Below are 15,453 nucleotides of genomic sequence, written 5' to 3'. Positions count from 1 at the left end.
CTGCAGGATAAAAGGCAAAAAACATTTATTACAATGAAGAAAGGGACGGACACAAAGATAATAAATCCAGCAAGACAACTAATGACAGTGAAAAAGCAAGCAAGTGAAAGAGAAGACAGACAATGAATTTCAGAGTGTCTGCAAGCAAGAGAGATCAAACAGTGAGTGTGCAAGAGCGTGAGAGGGGCATAAATCTTGCTCTCATGCATCCAAAGCGTTCAGAGAAAGAGAAAGCGTGTGTGCAAGAAGAGTGCACAGAGCGCATGTGAGGGTTCCACAGAGAGACACACACAGTGCATGTAAAGTGAGAGAATGAGTGTGAGCTGTCTAAAGAGCAAGTGCACAAAGGGTTCAAAGAGTGAACGCACACATGTGTGCGAGGGGTCCAAATAGTGAGCGGTCAAGAGTGTGTGAGAGCGCAAGCATGGGAGGGTCCAAAAAGAGAGCAAGAGCGTAATGGGTACACTATTTCAAGCACATTTTGGCATTCATTCAGCATCCTTTACTGGCACCTGGCTCAGGCAAGAGTTTCTTGTTAAGGAAATGGTGAAATCAGACATATTTGTATTACACCTGACCATCCTTTTTCCTAAGCTCCCTGTTGGCTCTATTTGACAAATGTGTCCTCTGTGGCAGACAGTCCAAAATTAACACTAGGCAGTATGTGATATGACCTCCAAATCATCCCACAAATTTTAATCTTTGGATCTTAACCTCTCAATAGCATGATGTGGGGACTATCTGCCAAGGTTTGGGCAGCATCCTCAGATATGTAAGGTCGAGGACCTCTTGCTCACTCTTGAATCAAAAAGTTCGTTATCATCTTGAACCAGATGAAACAGATTAATACTAAGTGATGACAGCATAAGCTGAAAGGATTCAAGCAAAACATGAAATAGTACAGAACCTCTTGGCTAAAAGATGCTCCCCCTTTTGAACAATGGATGGATAGGGTAAATGAGTACAAAAAGCATGTGGGGTGGCCAATGTCGGTGGCCAGTGATGCTCACTTACGTTTGTTAGTATTTGCAACATTGTTTGCACTGGAATTATGCATTGGAATGAGATGTGTAGGCAACTAACAATATAGCAACGGTCGCCTTAACTCCTTGCTTGACCCGGCCAAGACTACCATGAGCAACAAAGAGATGATCTGTAGTCCTCTTAAATGTTAATTCCCTCGAAATATCCAGATTATGTGATGTTTTATCAACCAAAGAAGCATAAAGTGTGGGCTGAACAAAGAATTATGACCTTTTCATTTATACGACAGTCACAAATAACTTTTGAAATGAAGAATGATACCATGCAAAGAACGACCCTGCCCCAATGAGTGACAATAGTATTTGTATTTATTGTGTTTATATAGCACTTTAATCCAAAGCCTTTTAAATTAGAACAAAATACATAGAAAATTATAACAGTAGAAGCAATTTACAGTCATGAATCAAACCAATAAAACAGTAAGTAGAGCAATTAATCTGTGAGGGAGGAGGAGAAGGAGGAGGGAAACAAAAGGATATAAGGGTGAAGATGAGGATGGTAAATGGCATGTGCGGAGAGGCACATAGGGAAGATGTGAATGAAGGAGAGAGAGAGAGAGAGAGAGAGAGGTGGGAAAGATATCAGAGCGGGGAATGGAGAAGGAGAGATTTCAGGGAAGTACAGAAGGAGGAAAAGGTAGGTATAGAGTGGATTGAGAGAGGTGAAGAGTTCCAGTGCAGGGGGGCTAGGAGTTGAAAGGAGCGGAAACGGGAGCCGGCACATGGGGAAGGAGGGACAGTGAAAAGGAAGTGATCAGCAGAACGAAGGGAGCTGGAAGGAGTGTAGAAAGAGAGGAGAGATAAGGGGGAGCAAGATCATGGAGAGATTTAAAGACTAGACAGAGGAAATGATATCTAAGTTGGGAGTGAAAGGGAAGCCAGCCAAGGAAGGAAAGCGAAGAAGAAATGGAGTCATGAGGGGCAAGGAGACAGAGGGCACGGACGGCTGAGTGGTAGATGGATTTGAGGGGCGCAAGATGAGAAGCAGGTAGTCAAAAGAGCAAAGGGGAGCAATAGAAGAGGCGAGATAAGATGAGGGAGGATATTAAAAGTTTAGCGGCATGGAAGGTGAGAGTCTTATATAAGACCATATAAAAGAAACGCAAAGGCTTGTAGGCTTTGAGCAGTAGGGAAGATAGCACTAAACTAAGTGGAGGATGCTATGGAGGAGGCTGGCAGTGTGCTTTCTTTGACTCTTATCTAAGAAACAAATGTACTATTGGGAATTCATGCATGCAACATTAGCCGAAAGAAAGCATACAGAGAAATCAATGAGGATCCCCGTACTGGCCGAATAAGTCATAAAAGACGTGGGGCGGAGGATATACCACTGAACACTTCAGACACAAGTAGCAATTCAACAAAGATTCTGGATTGTCGGCCGTTGGAGCTGCAGCCTAACCCTGCAGCTCCTATCCCTCTCCTAAGAGGATTTTCTATTGATAATGAATGCCAAAAAGAAGAATAACACTGCCGAGAACCCAATTCCCAAAACAGGTTGCTGAAATGGAAGAGGTTCTGGGGATTCAAGACATCTACATATTATTGAAAGCTGCTCAGGACGTGCGAGAGGCGAAGAGCACCCTATATGATCTGACTCAGGTTACTCATTTTGAGCGCCGTGTTTCTAAACGAGGTGGATTCTGGAAGACTGGGAGTGGAGATTGCTGTTAGTTTCAAGGCGTATAATGATGTGAAAGTGGAGATTTTCAAAGAGAAAGCGAAAAACCCTTGACATGGACTTGAAGCTTTGTGGAAAAAAAAAAAACAAATCTGGTGTGTCTTGAGGAATGCAAGGAAGAGAACGCCTGCTTGGCCTCTTGTGTGGTAAAGACTATTAAAGAGGCATTGGGCCCTATTGTATTGATCTTGCTTGATGTGGACTTTGCTTGTAGGGTTGAAAGCCCTCTCCTGCCAGGTCGCGGCAGGTCCTTTTGACCCTCGCCAATGTGAGATCTAAGGAGAAAGTGCTGAGTGCGGTGACAGGGAACAATTGTATTATATTTAAGGGTAAGCTGCTTTCAATTTATTACCCGAAAAAGGTGCTGGAGAAAGGAAGAGCCTTCAAAGATGTTAAAGGTCTGGCCAAGGAGAAGGGCATTAAGGTGTGGCTAAATAAGGTTGCAGTCCTGAAACTGGCTTTGCTGGAGGGTGAGAGATCTAAAGGGGACAACTCTGAAGCTATTCTCTGGCTGGAAAAGGTGGGGAAAGCGGGACCATCTTCGTTGTCAGACGCGATTGAACAATGATTATAGTTTTCATCTACAACACAATGCCACAGGTTTTTTGCTACAATAAGTTATTTTATTTTCAAATGTACTTGAGCCTTGCAGCTTTCCTTTATGGATATTTATTTTTTTAACCAACTTTATTTTTATTCATTTTTAACTGTAAGACAACGATTAGCTTTCGGTTACAGCAATATTACAACCATTAATGACTGTGTAAACATATTAATTGAACATCCCGAACTTAGGCTTTGGAACTATTGTCTTCCAGCTTTCCCCCCCAAATGCCCCTCCCCCCACCCACCCTATCCCACCCTCAACCCTTAGCGAAATTCTGAAGCAAGCTGAATCAAGGTTATAACCAGAGCAAAGCAGTTCCCTGAGCTCGTCCCACCTCCATGTCTTCTGCTGTCGTTATCTGATGTGAATGTTTAAGGTCCTGGGTTTAAAGAATTGGGCCTCCCTCTCCCCCACATAGTCCAGAAGAGGACCCCATATGGCTAGGAATTTCAGGTATGTCCCTGATTATGTGGCGCAAATGTTCATCGCCATCACTCCCCACACTTTCATCCACCACCATGGGGCTGTAGGGCCCTCCACTGTTTTCCATCGTTGGGCGACTGTCATCCTTGCTGCCGCCAGTAGGTGGGTGATGAGGGCCGCTCTGTTCCCTGAAGCTGCGTATGTCCCTTCCGTCACTACCCCCAACAGGATAACCTTGGGGGATTGAGGTAGGTCTGCACCTGTTATGTCTTTGATTAGACTCAGAACTTCTTTCCAATATATCTTTATCTTTGGACATGTCCACCACATATGGAATAGGTCGCCTCTTTCACCGCACTGGCGCCAACAGTCTGGCGGGTATGTAGGGTTCATTTTATGTATTCTACTTGGGGACAGGTACCATCGATAGCATAACTTATATGCAGATTCCTTGATTGCAGTGGACTTGGAAAGTTTGTGAGCCCTCCTCCAGACTTGACACCATTCTTCCTGAGTGATCTCCTCCCCCATGTCCTGCTTCCAATCCTTCATGTATTGGAGGGATTCATCTGCTTGCGATTTATCTAGTAGCTTATTCAATCTGGTGATCCCCTTTCCCTGTGCCCCCTCCCGTATCATGAGTTCTAAACCAACTGGGGGCGTAGACAAGCCCTTTTAACTGCAGGGTGCGAGATCCAGTGGCGCACTTGTATATATTTAAATCTGTGCTGTTCAGTGATGCCAAATCTTTGTTCGCATAAGTCAAAGGAGAGTGGGGCATCATCTTGGTAGAAGTCTCATAAGGACAATGTGTCTGCTCCCTGCCAGCCATCCCAGAACCTCTGTTGGAGCCCAGGCGAAAGATCTGGATTGTGTATAATAGGAGACATTGGGCCCAGACCTAGTTTGATCCCTCTGCTATGGATCGCTGAGTCCCAGGTGTGAAGTGTCGTCTTTGTCGCTTCCAATAGGATGCCTCCCCTCTCTCGTGCTTTTGGCTTAAGGAATGGGAGCACACGTAAGGGGGTGTCGGTCGCAAACTGTTCTATTTCCCCCCCCACCTTGGGAGGGGGTCACTACCCGCCCATTTCAGAGCTGGCGCCAACTGGGCCGCTGGGACGTATCCCCATATATCTGGCACTCCCAGTCCCCCCAGAAGTGTTGGGCGCATCATGATCTTTTTTTGGATTCTTGGCTTCTTATTCCCCCAGATAAATTTGAACACAGCTTTTTGGAGTTGCTGAATCCTTTTCGGGGGGATTACCACCGGGGTGGAGCTTACCACATACAGCAGTCCAGGTAAAAAAGTCATTTTTATCGCTGCTATCCTAGCAAACCAAGCTAATTCCTGGAGGTCCCATCTCTGCAAGTCTCCTTGCAGGCGTTTGTGGATCTAGTAATGCGAATTCCTAGGTATTCCAGGGATTGTTTTTCCCTCTGTAGGGGATAGCGTTCCTCTAGGTATGTTATGTTCCCCCTATCCTCGGTTACATTCAGTTCCTTTATGGATATTTACTTACTGGACATCATTTTGATTTTTTGTCTTACTTGGTTTGTTTGCCAATATGGCGCAGAAGTACTTTGGCCGTTAGCGGCTCTTTTGCTGCGGGTGGTCCTGTGCGGTGCAGGCTTGCGACGGCTTAGTTTCCGACATCTGTGTGCTCGGAGAAGGGTGGAGAGGGCTGCGGCACTGCTGGAGCATTGTCATGCTTGAAATAGGAGACTGCGATCATGCTGTGCTCATCCGGGGCAGCATCGGGGGTCATGGAGGCAGGTTTTGGGCTAGAGGAGAGAACCAAACGACATGCGTACGTACACGTCGCCGGAACAAGGGTATGGCCTCAGTTTGTGTGGCAGTGCCCAGAGTGGCACTTGGAGGAGTTGCATGTATTGGGAAGTGTGCAGAGCGCAATCTGGGATGACTTCCTTCATCGGTCCAAGGTCTGCTGCATAATGAGGTGGTACTGTTTGCTATTTACTACCACGCCTCATGGATTCAGGATGTTGGACAATGCAATGGGTTGATATAGACCGCAGTTTGTGCCGGTTTGCTCGAGTCGTGCATGTCCTGCACAGTAGGGATGCTAATCCTGCATCTCCCTTTGTCAATGGGAGTGTGTGGCACTGAGGTTTTCCATGATGGGCTGTAACTAGTAAGCATATATGTTGGGAGGTTCTGTGAGCAGAGTTGAGGTTTATGCATTCTTGGATGTATAAATGTTTGGGCACGTTGTATACTGCCACTGTAACTGTCTTCGTAGCCAATTTGATGGGTGGTGATGCTAATGGCATGCCTCCTTTTACGCTCTGTTGTGGGCATATAACATGCTACCTTTTGCTTACTCTGCATTAACGGTTTGCAACTGCCTAGGCTTCGGTGTCGACCCCTACCCTACTTGCTGATTATGAGTTGGAGGGATCGTTGTTGAGGGGCAGGGGAGGGGGGCCACATGCTGGCCATGTAATGTATGTATAGAGTTATGGGTATGCTGTACATTGCCATCTGTTGCTGGCGCTTGGGCCATTGTGGTGGCTGCAGATATCATTGGGGGGGAGAGAGGGTGACTATTGTTTTGTTGTAGTTGGCGTTGCCCCCTACCCTGTTTAATAATTATGAGTTGGAGGGATTGTTGTGTGGGGGGGGAACGGGGGAGCTGCATACTGGGCATTGAATGTATTCCAACTCTCTGCATGTCTTACGCTTCTCCAAGCAAAGAGTGGGGGCAGGTCTCTCTTTGGCTGGTGCCTCTCTTTGGAACACTGCCCCTCTCAGACTTGAGCCAGACCTCCTCAAGTTTCCGGAAACTTCTCAAAACTCTGCTCTTCTCAACCACTTTCCCTTCCCTTCTAACCACCCAACTGCCACAGCGACTGGCGGCCTGGACCTGTATGAATCGCACAAGTTAGCAGGCCCCTGCCCAGTCTACACTAGCACCCTCCCATGTCTCAGTACTACCCTTTGGGCCCCCAAACTGCGGCTATGCTTCCACACCCTTGGGATTCCTCTGTCCTAGCACTCAGCCAGCATCCTCCTCCCCTGTCACTTCCCTCCCGGGCTCTCACCAGCACTGCCCATACCTTGCTCCTCCCCACCCCATCTCCTGCACTTCTCTTCACTGTACTTGCACGTTCGAAAGTCACAAGGCCTAGGATGACCACGATTGTATACTGACTTTTTTGCCAATATTATTTACTCCACTTGATCCGTCCCTACTTTGTCTTGTCGCCCTTGGAAACACCATTTTGTTGTATATGCGCCAAACACATGCTCAATAAATAAAATTAAAACAAATGTATGGAGTTTTAGGTATACTGTACATTGTCACCCCCCACCCTACTTACTAGTTCTGAGTGGAAGCGATCACTGTTGGGGGAGCGGGAGGAGGGCGATATAATTCTGGACATGAGTGTATGTATGGATGTTTGGGCATGTTGTGTGCTCCAGTCTGTTGCTTGCTCTTGACTACTGTGATGGGTCGGGGTGTCGATGGAGTGACTTAGCAGATGTTTTATTGTAGGCTTATAGCATGGTGCCATCTGATTGCTCTGTATTAAAGATTTGTATTTGCCTAGGACTTTGGTATCACCCCCAAACCTACTTACTAGTTTGGAGTTGGAGGGGTCGCTTTGCAGAGGGGCGGGGGTATTCTGGCTGTGAATGTATTCATGGATATTTATGGGAAGCTGTACATTGCCGGCTGGTTTGTGATGGGTGGGGATGTCGATGGAGCGTCTACTCTCCCACTTTATTGTGAGCATGTATTACTCTGTCGGTGAAGCATGTAATCATCATGTCTTTACCCCAACCCTGTTTATTGGATCTACGATTTGGGGCAGTACTATTTTAGGATGTGAATTGTACAATGTGGGAAGTGCTGTTGTAGTGTTTTCTTTTTGTTTTGATGTTCATATACATAGTGAGGGGGGGGGGGGTTTCGTTTAGGTTTTTTACTCACTGATTGGTGTTTTTACAGACTAATATTGCCTTAAGAGTTGTGCAGTAGTACTTTTCAGAGGTGGAATACGGCGGCAATGTCTGCATCTGAAGGAGAATTACACGTTATGTCCTGGAATGTCAACGGGGTTAACAATCCCCTGAAAATTAAGAAAATCTCAAATCATTTAAATAGCTTAAGGGCTGACATAGCGTTTTTACAGGAGACTCACCTCACATGAGTCAGAAACATTGAAAATGCAACAAGGGTGGGTGGGGCAAGTGCATGGATCCTCATTCAATTCTCGCTCCAGGAGGGCGACGTGCTGATCCGTAAGAATCTAGCTATCCAGGTGCTCTCTGAGCAGAAAAACGAGGTAAGGACGATAAGCCTCTCAGTGTGCCTGCAGGGGGCAGTGGAGTATGCTATGCAATATTTACACCCCCACCGTAGACAATGGGTCTTTCTTTAGGAAGGTAGCATAGTCCTTACAGGACTGGGGGTGTAACAATATCCAGGGTGGAGAATTCAATGAGGTGCTGGATCCGTGGTTGGAAAGAAGTAACAAAAGTGTGTAGGCTATGAAAGGCTTATTTCTGAACATAGAGACAGATGACTGGAGGTTAGAGCACCCGTCTGAAAGGGATTATAGTTTTTATTCTAATTCCCATGACACTTATTCACAGATTGAGCTTTTTCTGATGGACGGTTTGGCTACCTCAAATTATGTGTGAGGCTCGATTGAAAGCATCCACATTTCTGATCACATGTATATTCAATTGATTATTTCGCTGCAATTCGCTAATCACAGGAGTTCGCTCTGGAAACTGTGAGAAACTTGAAGGTGTCTCACCCGCCAGTCCCCGGGAGTCGGTCTCTCTCTCACTCTCTCAGGCGGCCAGGGCACGGCCATCGCCTTTAGATCCAAACCCTGGGGGTGTGTCAGTGCGGGAGGATCACCTGGGTGAGGGGTGCTCGATGAGTGGGACAACTGATCGCAAGACGTGGTATCCCCTTCCCTGTAACACCTTCACCCCATCCTACCCGGTATGATATTTAGGAACTCTAACTCCACACCCCCTCCTTTCCCTACACGGACAGCCCGCTCTGGGAGAAAACAGACTCACACCTGAGCATTGTACCCGACATGTCCCACTAATATGGTCAGGCAAGGTCAGGCAATGAATGGTAACCATCCGACTTCCATTAAGCTTCACCACACAGATAAAGGCGGAGCACGAGGGGACACTCTGAGCGAGGCAACGCACACAAAGGAACAGTATTTTTTAAACAGCAGCTGAATGAGGGGATAAAGAAGAAAAACCAAGAAGGGTGCAACAGGAGGGAGATGCCCTTGACCTTTCCGGCAGAAAACTTACTTTCCAAAGTCCTTTAGATCGAAAGGCATAAGGCCAGGAAACAAGACTGAAGAATCCTGCTTTGTGTGTCGGAGATACCCGGGGCCCTCATGAATGGCTGATCAAGTCGGGGAGGAGCAGCACCCGCTGTGGTACCGTCTTTGGCTACAAGATTAAAGCAGCGCCAGTAAGATTAACACAGATGGTGAGAACGATGCAAGACCGGTCTGTGTTGAAATCAAGGTTGCAAGCAGCAACATTGTATAATGAGCGCAAGTAGAAAGATTTGTAACGCGTGTGATGAAAGACGCGAGAAGAGCCGACTTGCTGATGGATGTTTGAACTGAAGAAAGATGCAACACCTGTGACAGTGGTCCAGCACCATGAATGTGCTCAATCGAAGGTCTCTGGTATCCCGCCAAGAAATGGCATAAACAAAAGTAGACGATTGATAAGAACATTGTGTGACGTGAATCGAAGTGGTCCGGCAACGGTTTAAGCAATACCCATTGCACATTCAAAAGTCTTCAATTTTTGATATCAAGAGTAAAACGGAGAAAGTGAGATTACATGGTCTGCGCCGAACAAGGGAGACCAAATGCGAATATTGTGCTAAAGGGATCAGAGGCCAAATAAGGCGAGATCCATGGTCCTAGCCCGAACGAGGGGAACAAATTGTAAACATTGTAGTAAAAAGGGTTCCAAGCATGAAGGAGAGAGACCCATGATGAACACTGGAAGTGACAATTTATGCATGTGAAAATCCTGATAAGAAAGCAACATGGTTGCTTGTTTGTTACGACAGGCCCTGTGCAGTAAGAGACTGTTATTGGAAAAGAGGCTTTGGCAGAAGGCCCTGATACCTATGCTTTGAACTGTATGCTTGTGGCAGAGAAGCCAGAGTGTGTGCGAAGCTCGAATGTGCCGCCTTGCCCCGTGTTGAAAACGTGAAGGAAAGCCAACTGCTCCACTATCATGACATATCATTTCTTGAACACTTTCCTTTTTGCATACACTATTTTTCTACACCATTTTGTATTTAGAAGTAAGGATTGGCAATATGTTTATTAGTATAGGCCCTTTTATTTTGAAAGAGACTCGACTATGGCTGCGTTGTTATTTTATTTGATGGTCGTAGCTTGCTCCGATCCTTAGATTTAGGTTTAGATAGGCGTTAAACCAATCAATTGAAGTTCAATAAACACCCTTTAACTGTGATCACGTATGTCTTGTGTCGGTCTTCACAGGCAAATGGCATGTATCAGGATGCAATTGTGGACGCAGAGAAGGCATTCGATCAGCTAACGAGGTAAGCTGGAGTTTCTTGTTTGAGGTGCTGATCTGGATGGCCTTCGGGGAGACCTTTGTGAGTTGGATTAGGTTAATATACTGAAGTCCCACAGCGGATGTGTCAACTAATGGGGTACGCTCTGAACCCTTCATAGTTTGGAACAGGGGACGCGACAGAGCTGCCCTCTATCACCTTTGTTGTTTGCAATTGCGATCGAGCCCCTGGCCTCAAACATCAGGTGAGATTTTAGAATAACTGGAGTTAATTATGGTGCGGTCACACAAATATTCTGGTTGTATGCGGATGACTTACTCTTAACTGCTGAGCAACCTGGACAGCTCACTGCCAGCATTGATGGAACAGATTGCAGAGTTCAATGTTCGATCTGGATACAAGATTAATTGGTCCAAGTAGGAGGAGTTAGGTGTAGGCATTATGAGTCGGACACAGACAACTTCAAGTTTTCTCAACAAAACTTTATTTTAACTTAAATGGCAAGGTGGAGTAATGCCTAACTTGCCCAATGCTAAGGTGGAATTTCCCTGCCTAAAGAAAACCAAGGATAGTCTACGTCAGGAAGTCCAAAGTAAAATATCGGTTGGTGTCCAGAATCTATACTTGCACTGACAACTGACTGCATACAACGTGTAGGGATGTCAGCATCAAAAAGGAATCGTGTTCAAGGCACATTTCAGAGCTGCTTCCAGCTTGTTGGCTTAGAAACAGCTCTCCTTCCCCAAGTTCAAAGTAGTTAATCAACTACAGGGGTTCCCTTCCTCCAAGTTCAAAATAGTTCGAACACAGGGAGTTCCCTTCCCCTAGATTTCCAATCTTCTATCTTTCAAGCAAAAGAGTTCCACGCTTTCAAAAAAACACTTGACTTTAATATCACAACAAGGTCTTGGCACACCGCAAGCTTGGTCTTAGCTTTCAGAGGCTTCTCCATTCAGGGCCACTTGGTCTAGGCACAGCTGTCGGACCACACAGTCGACCCATTACAGGTCAGGCAACAGGTACCCTTTCCTTGACTGCTTTCCTTTAACACCAGGCCACTTCTCCTCAGCAGTGAGGTTTGCCTCAGGCATATGTGTCACACTCTCCTGACTCTGTACAGTGGCTTGTTTAACCACCTTGCGCTTGTTACACCGTCTTGTGTTTTCTTGGCTCTTGCCAATGCTCGTTTCCTTATGATGCACAGTTCTTTGTACTTTTTTGGTTGTGGTAAATGTTGGATTTATCATATCTTGCATACAACTCTGTGCTCTCTTAGCCTTGCTAGCACATGTGTCAGTTCATTATTTCACCACAGTCACAACTTTCTTCTTAGTATGATTCACAGCTACGTCACTAACACCCTCATTGTGGCTCTCACCACTATGGCTAACATGACCTCCATGATGCATATGCAACGACCTCTACCACCATCTAATCATATTAGACCAACCTACTTCCTGCCACCTATCAATCCCACTCCGCAGCAAACATTCTCAACCAGCAAAAACACCCATTACTTGTCAGAACCTTTATCGCCAGTTCAATGGATCCAACGCTTCGCAAGCAAGCCTAAGCCCAACCAACCTTGCTCCACTAATTGGAGAAATCACAGACTAGGCTCCAGACTTACCAACCCTTCAGCATACTCACCTGAAAATACCCAACTACTGCCAAGGCCATGCACTATCAACTTTAACTTCAAACTAATTCAGGAACCTGAACACTTACCACCCCACAAAAATCAAACCAATAATCGGTCTAAGGAATCCCACATAGTCAGAGGAGCACTCATCAACGTTAGATCTCTCGCAGCCCATGCCACAGAAATCGCCGACAACACCACAACCAACCAGTCGATTTCCTAGCCGTTAGAGACGTGGCTCCACAAAGCAGCCGGCCCTGCACTCCCTAGCTGTCCCGGAAAACTTCACCATAATCAGAAGAGACAGAGAAACCTCCAAAGGAGGAGGAATAGCATTCATATGCAAATCCAACCTTAACATTAGAGCAACTGAATCGACCCCTCTGCTCTCTGCTGAACTACATTCAGTCAAGCTACAACTATCTGCCTCTCGCACCATCTACATGCACCTGCTATACCGCCGCCCAGGTTCGCTAGGGACCTTTGAAGAAGACATAATGACCCTCCTTAATACCAACACCAAACCTGGTTCCCAAACTATTATACTTGGAGACTTTAACCTAGGGTTGAATGACCCCAGCTACACCAATGCCACCATCCTAGCTAATACCATCACAGAAGCAGGCCTTACACTTAGGAACAACAGACCCACACATACAGTCATAAGTATAATCAATCTTCTTACTTTAAATGTCTTTTCTTGAAGAATATATAGCAAAAGTATTTTTTCTTGTTTATTATCAGGATTAATTCCTTTTCTTCATCTAATATACTTTTTTCGTGACTTATCTAACACAACTCATGGAACCTCTTAAAGTCAGCTAGCAACTGATCCCTAAACTAAACCTAATTAGACTACAGTATCTGGAATATTAATAATAAATTCACTGAGTAACTGACCTCTAATTTTAACGTAATAAGACTTAAGTATCTGGAATTAAAATACAAAATGTATGTTTAAATATCTCCAAGCCGATGCTTTTACTATGAATATATAACTACGAGCTGCTCGTTCCAAAATGGCTGCCACAAGCGTTGGAAACGCGGTGACATCATTACGTCACGTTCGATAACGTTGTGCACGATGTGATGACATCACCGCGTAGTTTTTGTTACTATTAAAAGAGCGTATCCAGACAAAAATGCCATGCAACCAGCCGGCTAGCTTCTCCATTGCTTATCACGGCGAGAATGATTGATTCACTTCTATCCAGGGTGATTTGTATATACTAGGTAAGCTAACATTAACTTGTTTTCGAAGCCTTTAAGGAATTTACGTTTTTCTCCAAGCATTCAATTCCCCATCTCTAAATGGGGACTCTCTCTCTCTCTCTTCCCTGCAGTTGTCTTTGCTTTGGACCCTAGAAAAGCAAAAATTTGGCACATTTGAAATTATAAAGAAAAACTATTTGGACATAATCTAAGGCATGAATTACAACCAAAACAGGGTGAGTCAGTATAATGGACTTTTCTCTTGTATATCTATAATTTGTTTAGATACAAACATGATTCCTATACTTCAACCATCTTTTCAATTATAACAACTATACTTTTGTAACCCCTCTCCCACCTTTTCCCTATTTTGATCTGTCAGAAACCATTTCTTCTCCTGATGAACCATTGATATCATCAATGGGGAAACACTTGTCGAGAATACAACTAAGGAGAATGTAATAAAGTGGAATATATATTTTGAGAGCATTTAGTACTCTACTTAAGAAAAACAAACTGTTTATTTCAAGATTTGAGAGAGAACTAATTTGGAAACCACAAGGTGTGATGATAACACCACGATAGACAATTCTTTTTTTTCAAATAATTACAAAATTAAAGATTTTTGAGAGCATCATCCACATTGAATTGAGTTTTCCTTTTTATGAATATGGACTTAAATCAATATTGTTTACTGGTCAATCAATTGACTCACCAACGAATACTTTTTAAATTGAGTTGGCGCATTTGAGTAACCTTTTCTCATCTCTTTATATTTTTCCACACATACAAAAGGTCGCACTCTGGACTGGATCGCAGAAATCAATTGTATATCATGCATAACACATACTGAACCATGTGTGTGGACAGATCATCACTTGATCTCATTCACCATTCAAGACAGTCCTCAAACCAACTCTGCTAGACCCATGGCCCCACCTGCCTTAACAAGAAATAGAAAAAACATACCAGTCCCTAACCTCCTACCCATGATACAGTCTATCACCAACCCCATCTAACCCTACGGATCTGGTTGACCTATACAAAAATACAATCAACCATGCTATTGACTCCATTGCATCACTTAAACTCAGCAAAGAGAAACCTGCAGCTCACTTGAACTCGTGGTTTACTCCCAGCATAAAAACTTTGCGCAACGAAAAAAACAGGCTGAGGCCAGAAGGAAAAACAACCCGACTGTTCAGAACAAACACCTCCTCGCCTCCCTGGCCGACAGTACAAAAAGGAAATTATTCAAACTAAAAGAGACACATTTAATGTAAGAATAAAAAAAGCCAGCTTGAGCACTAGAGAAATCTTCTCCATCCTAAGGGAATTGGAATCCCAGATCACCCCCAGGGACTCGTGCATCAAAAACAAATCTTGGTGAACCGATATCCAAGATGCACTCTGCAATAAAATAATCACGCTCCAAGAGAAAATGAGTGCTAAAAAAGCCACATTACATAGGATTGCTTTAGAAACACAAGAAGCCATTTTGCAAGAAACCTCCACTAAACAAACCAAACCTAGTCACCAATTCAAATTCAGCTCCATCTCAACTAATGAGGTCGAAAAGATCATCACCTCCCTCAAACCCTATAAGTGTCTAGTGCACACTTGTCCAGCCCCCATCATTAAAGAAGCCGTCAAAGATCTAGCTTCATTCATCTCCACATTCATCAACTCCTCCTTCAAATCATGTTAAGTTCCCACCAACCTCAATGATGCCTGGGTACTACCCCTACTAAAAAAAACAACTTAGACGCCAGCATTCCCACCAATTATAGGCCCATCACAACCATACCTTTTCTTCTTAAAATACTTGATAAAGCTGCCTATCTCCAGATTCAAGCTTATCCTGAGATTAACAACTTACTGGGTACTCTCCAATGAGGCTTCAGACCCACACATGGGACAGAGACAGCCCTCGTTGACCTAAAGAACCAACTAGACGACCGGAAAGACAAAGGAGAAGCCTCCATTCGCCTCCTCTTGGACTTATCCGCTGCGTTCAACTTGGTTGACCATAAGGTCCTATGCAACCATCTCAAAACAGCAGTCCATTTCTCCAAGGAAGCCACCACATGGATAAGCTCCTTTCTGGATAACAGATTCATGAGAGTCATATCATCTTCCTCTGCTGCAGACCCAGTACCTATTACTTGCGGAATACCTCAAGGCTCCTGTGTGTCCCCTACCCTGTATAAAAGATTTACAAAGCCCCTCTTCGACATACTTGACAATCTGGGTGTCTCATACAGCAA

The 15,453-nt window shown here is 44.8% G+C and overlaps 1 protein-coding gene across 2 annotated transcripts in view; it reads right to left on the bottom strand.

Moving 5' to 3' along the window:
- Positions 1–15,453, bottom strand: part of ARRB2 (arrestin beta 2) — an 893,685-nt gene that overhangs the window by 28,352 nt on the left and 849,880 nt on the right. The gene's annotated exons all lie outside the window — the stretch shown is intronic.

The sequence above is a fragment of the Ambystoma mexicanum genome, chromosome 1p (assembly GCF_040938575.1).
Source record: "Ambystoma mexicanum isolate Mex_15411 chromosome 1p, UKY_AmexF1_1, whole genome shotgun sequence".
Lineage (NCBI taxonomy): Eukaryota > Metazoa > Chordata > Amphibia > Caudata > Ambystomatidae > Ambystoma > Ambystoma mexicanum.
This window is presented reverse-complemented; position numbering and strand designations above follow the sequence as displayed.